Below are 6,000 nucleotides of genomic sequence, written 5' to 3'. Positions count from 1 at the left end.
GGCCATGCTTTGAAAGTAAAGCGTGTGGCTCGGAGGCAGTTCTGGCCACGGTTGTTCAGGGAGTGCCGCAGGCAGCCCTGAAATGAGCCTCTCTGTAACCCCACCTCGGGGACCTGCGTATATATAGATCCCTGGAAGCAGCTTTCTTCCTTGGCACATCCCTCCCTCTCATAATACCCTCCAAACATGCTCTCCCTGCCCTCCTGCGCCCTCGCTGCTCGGCTTCCAGCAGCTTCTCTCCCTTCCAGGGAAAACAAGGCTTTGAAGCTGAGAAATCTCACTGCTGGAGGGAAAAGGGGGAGGATCACCTTATAAAAGGGCTCAGAGATGAGCAGCCAAAAGCCAGTGGTGACGGGCATCAGTGCCTGACCCTGGCTCATGGAGGCATATTTATTTCATTGCAATGTGGTTGGGCTCTTCCACAAGGACCTGAGCTGTATTTGCAAAGGAGGCCATGGCTTGGTGCTCTTCTGGTTAGGTTGTCCTCTTTACCAAAGCAGGAGTACTCTGAGAGGGGGTTCAGGTACATGATCATAGGGCGGCCTCTGTGTGGCTGCAGCTCTGTCCATTTCCTGAGGAAAGAGCTGCCCTGGTGCCTGGCACATGCAGGCAGGGGCAGAGGTGCTCCCACAGGCAGCACTGGGGTGGTGACGGGGGATAGCGACCCTTCATCTCACACCTACTGGTCCCTCAGACACAGACATCCCCTAATCTATTTGAGTGTAAAATAATACACTGCCATTAACGGTGGCTGGTGCTGAGTGTAGGTTGCTCATGTTGCGTTGGCTAGGACAGCACTGGGAAGGGGACATCCATGGAGTAGAAAAAGGGTTGGTCACCAGTCCAGTGCAAGACCCACATCACCACCGTTCCTGCTGGGGGAGCAGGTGACCACAGGACAGTCCTGCCCTTCCCAAACCTCCCTGTGGCTGCAGGGAGCCGTATGTCTGCAGAGAAAGGGTTGGGGACCACGCAAGTCCAAAGGATGGTCAAACCAAAAGAAGCCAACAAGGTTTCCCAGGTCAACTACATCTGCTTCTGTAAGATTTTTTAATTCCCTTTAGCAACCATAATCACAAAGAACAGTTAAAATAACAGGGGAACAAGGATCTAAACCAGCTTGACTTTGCTGGTGATGAACAAAGCTGTCACTGGGTTACCCATCTGTGGAATACAGCCAAAGGGTGCAGTGGGGAGAGCTGCACACTCGGCACTACAGCCCATGCTGAAAATGGAGTGTGGTCCAGGTGCTGAGGCTGTCCACCTTCTTGCTACGAGTTATTAGAGAACAAGCCTTCTGAGGAGCGGCTGAGGGAACTGGGATTGTTTAGCCTGGAGACAAGGAGGCTGAGGGGAGACCTGATTGCTCTCTACAACTGCATGTAAGGAGGTTGTGGCGAGGTGGGGGTCAGTCTCTTCTCCCAAGTAACAAGCGATAGGACAAGAAGAAATGGCCTCAAGTTGCACCAGAGGAGATTTAGATTGTATGTTGGGAAAATTTTAATCACCAAAAGGGTTGTCAAGCATAGGAACAGGCTGCCCAGGGAAGTGGTTGAGTCACCGTCCCTGGAGGTATTTAAAAGGCGGGTAGATGTGGTGCTTAGGGACATGGTTTAGTGGTGGTTTTGGCAGTTTACAGTTGGACTCAGTGATTTTAAAGGTCTTTTCCAGCCTAAATGATTCTATGATTCTATGGTTCAGAGTGGTTGTGCAGGATTCAAGGCACTTTTCAAAAAGCTGTATAATAGGATATTTCCTCCATAAGGATTTTTTGTCCTTGAAACCCTTACCCCCCCAAAAAAACCCAACAGTGATCTCCCAGAACCCCCAACCCCAAACATTTTGAAGTAATGACAGTATTGTTTCAACCTAATCCCAGCAGCACTGCCATGGGTGATATATGCAGTGTTTCTGCATGAACTGAGCAATTTACATTGGGAGGTTGGTTTTCTTTCCCTTTTCTCCTTCCCCATCCCAAGCCCATCATGGTTTTCCTCTGTGACCATGAGCAAGTCAACAGCCACGGCTCTGTTTATTACCAGCAAAGTGGCTTTTCTATTTTCCATCACAACAGAAGATAATGAGGAATAGGTAATGTTCATGAAGGCTTTTGAGATGTTGTCATAGAAGGTGTTCGGGGAATGTGAAATACTTGCGATCCTAAATTTAGCTCTGAAAGTCACGCAGCCCAGTTTCCTGGCACAAATACCGGAGAAAGTCTTGAAATCTGAATGTCTTCCAAGCTCAGCCACCAGCTGGAGGCTGCAGTAGCCGCCAGCGGTGCCGGGGATCCCCGGCTGTGCCTCTGGAGAGTCCATGGCCTTGCTGAGGATGCAGACCGCCGTCTTCCCCCCAGGCTGTTCACACCAGAAACCCAAACCACCAGCAGTTTCTGTCCTTTCTCTGGGTGTGATGCCTCTGGACATGGCCTGCAAGAGCCCTGTGGGATGAAGTTATTTTCCAAACCTAATAAAAGTGGCAAATTTAGGAGGATTACCGTATTCAATGCAGTCAACTGAGGGAGAATATGAGAAATCTCCATCAGGATACACGTTTTAGGAAAAACGTGGCAATTTATTTTAGACCTACTACTACTACTACTACTACTACTACTACTACTACTACTACTACTACTACTACTACTACCTACTACTACTCTGACATTTACTCCCTCTTCCCTTTACTTTTGTTAGCCCACTGAAGCCAGCCCATCCTGGCCGACACTGCGTGGTCGAGGGGTTATGATCCCCCTGCTCACATGTGAGGGGTTAAAAGCCAGGCAGGTTAATAAAGAAGATTGATCTGCTTAGGCAGCAAAATTTAGCACTAAGTGGAACTTGGTGCTAAAATCCAAAGTCCAAGTTAAAAAGGGTGTCATTTAATCCTTGAGATGCTTAACCTCTGCTGACACCTTGCTTTATTCTTTTTCTTAGTGCCTGCTGCATGTGTTCCTGTGTGGAGAAGCAACTTGACATAACTCCTGTCACATCTTGACCGGGATCCAGAAACCAGGTGTAGCTCTGCCCAAACTGGAGGCGCTTGGTTCCTTCATTGGCTGCAGCTTCCCCAGGCAAAGGCTGCAGTGGGACTGCGGGCAGCCCAGGGACTGCACCTGCTGAATGTGCATCATTGTTTAAAAATAAAAAGGGGAGAGCAAAGAATAACATGGAAAATATTGCAAGGTCAGCAGATGGCGTGGGGAGGGCTTGAGCCTGGGCAGGGGGGTCTGGGCAGGGACAGAACAAATACTGGGAGCTGTGGACATGGAGGCCACATAAGGAGAAGGCGTCTGGGATAATCTGCAGCACAGGAATGATGGAGAAGGCCCCCAGAGTTCCTGTATTGACATTGCACTTTGTAGTAATTTTTATTATTTGTGCCTATTACAGTGTTGCAGGAAAGTTTCAACCCATTTATCCAGTCTCAGGTACCCTCTGCTGGGTTAGACAAACCCTTGATTTAACAATTTGCAGATGTGCTGGAGTTGATTCACACAAGTAATCCTCACTGAAGCCACTGAGAGGAAAACGGATTTGGTTAATGTTTAAGTGCTTGCATGATGAGGTCCCAGATTAAGAAACAAAGCCAGAGCAATAAAAGCAATCACATGAGGAAACAGAAGGGAGGAAGAGGGAACAATTAATTTCATTGCTCTAAGTCCAGAACCTGGCATGGCTTGAGGCCATGAAATGATCAGCTGGAAGAAAAAGATTTAAAAAATATTCTTTTCCGGAAATATGTAAGATGTATGCATTTAATCTATTGCCCGTCTTGCAGGGGATTTACTGCTGATTTCATAATTCACATGTGGTTTTCTCCATTTTCTGTAGAAGAATCAGTCTGAATTAAGGAACAGTTGAGCAAATGAGGGTATAGAAGAAAACTGAAAATCAGTAAGACCCAAGTCTGGACCACAGGTATTCTGTAGTAGTAGCTTTGACAAATAAGATACATGGGTGGAAAAAGAAAGCATTTAAGGAGATAATGTTTTATGACATAACTGCCGTCCCATTGGCTTTGTGCTGGGAAAGAGCGCTGAGTTGCAGAGCTGGAAGCAAGGGCAGGCTCAAGTTCCGCGGAGGCATTTTCGTTTCCAACCCTGGTTTATCTCTGACCAGCAAGACGGTAAGTGGCGTCTGAGTGGTTTTGGAGAAATCATCATAAATATACTGACCACATATGGGAATGGTGTTTTTATGTGGCAAGTGTAACCGTGAGCAGGGTTTGGTATTGCTAAATGAATATTTAAAGCAAATGTCTGATAAGTTCTTCACCAGCAGTTTGACTTGTGAGTCACGTTGCACAGTCCCCAACCATGCCTCTCTCTATTTATAAATTCATGCCTTACTATATCTGACTCGCTAAATAAGCCTTCCAAATTGCGGAAGGGATTCTGGTGGCATATTATGGGACGCGGAGAATAATTTAGAAGAGTAAGGGAAGTTAGAAAGGGCACGGCAAATCTCTGCACGCTCGCTGCCTTCTGAAGAGCAGAGCTAATGTGCCACTTGTCGCATTTTCACCATGAAAAAGTCCAGGAGGTGCAGCTCCCCGGCTTCAATCTGCTGGGCGCAAGGTGGGGAAAGAAGAGCAGAGCAAGGGTTCATCTGGGCTGAGCCCCTGGCTGTGTTTTAGGACATGCGGAGGACCAGGGCAAGGTTATCCCAGGGAGGCATGCCCAAAAACCCAACTGCGATCGAGCCGGCGGTTCGCTCCCCATGCACAGTGCCTGGAGGGAGGGCGTGGAGCTGCTGGAGCTCATCCCTACCCCTGCTAGTGGAGAGGAATGGAGTCTTGGTGTGGGTCTGGCTGCCGGCCATGGGGTGCCTCGGTGCTGATAGGCCTTCAATGCGCAGGAGTGCACACATCTCTAGACACATCTCTAGAGCTGCGTCCTCCTCCCCAGGGCTCCAGCTGGAGCTGGGGAAAAGAGCACATTACCAAATGCCGGGCTGCAGAAGCCCTCCCAGACACCGTACCAGTGCCCACCTCCAGCAGAGGATCTCTGGCACCATCCATGTTGCTCCCTGCAGCAGGGAGGAGAAGGCTCCCTGTGCCCTGCCTGCCACTGCCTTCTGAGGGGCAGAGACAGGACCCCTGTCCCTGATGAGGACCCAGCCAGACTGCTTGTGTTGCAGCTGCTGGGTTGAGCAGGGAGTCCCGTTTGGTGTTTTCTTCAAATGCCCAAATCGTCCAGAGTGGTGCACACCTCCCCACCAAGCAGGCGGAGGGCAGGGGCGATATGGCAAGGGCACATCAGGTACCAAGCAGAAATTGTACTGGGGACCAGAGTGGTGGTGCCACTAAAGCAGAAGGAAGAGTCCTGGCCCATTCTGCCCGTCTCCTTCCCACAGGCAAAGGGCGAAGAGGAACAAAGACAGGCAAAAAGTTTTGAAAGGCTGTTTTGGATGAATGCATGATCTTTTTCCCTGTCAGTCATTTTCCCTTGGTGATCGTCTTTGAATGCACTGGGCAAACAAGAGACCAGGGCTCAACGTAGGACACACATATGTTCTCATCTTTGGAGCCACCTTGGGGCCTCAAGGTTGTGTCTGCCTTCGCAGAAGGAAGGGTGGTGCAGTCAGTCTGCTTCGCCAGCAGCCCATAGCCCCAAAGATCTTTAATAAAACACAGTTTGGTAGCACACACAGACATACACAAAATTCCTTACACATAAATCAGTATTTAGATTCCACGAAAGCAATTTCTTTCCTGCCCAGCTTAGCAAGGCCGGGCTGCTGTCGCGTTCATTCATCTTTGCTGAGCATCTCCCTCCACAGAGGTCTTGGGGCAGGTGGTTGGTCTGAGCACCACAGGGACAGCGAGCTGAAGCAGTCACGTAGGGCTGTTCAGACAGCGGTACAACTACTGATGAGTTAGTATTTCACAGCCAGAGGAAGACGCTGCTCTGCCCTTGTGCAGGTGGGGCAATGGGAGCATGGGGATGGCAGGCATGCCCGCCCGGCTGTGGGAGTGCCAGGAGCACAACCCAGAGTCCCA

The sequence above is a fragment of the Vanellus vanellus genome, assembly GCF_965231255.1.
Source record: "Vanellus vanellus genome assembly, chromosome: 3".
NCBI classification, from domain to species: Eukaryota; Metazoa; Chordata; class Aves; order Charadriiformes; family Charadriidae; genus Vanellus; species Vanellus vanellus.
This window is presented reverse-complemented; position numbering follows the sequence as displayed.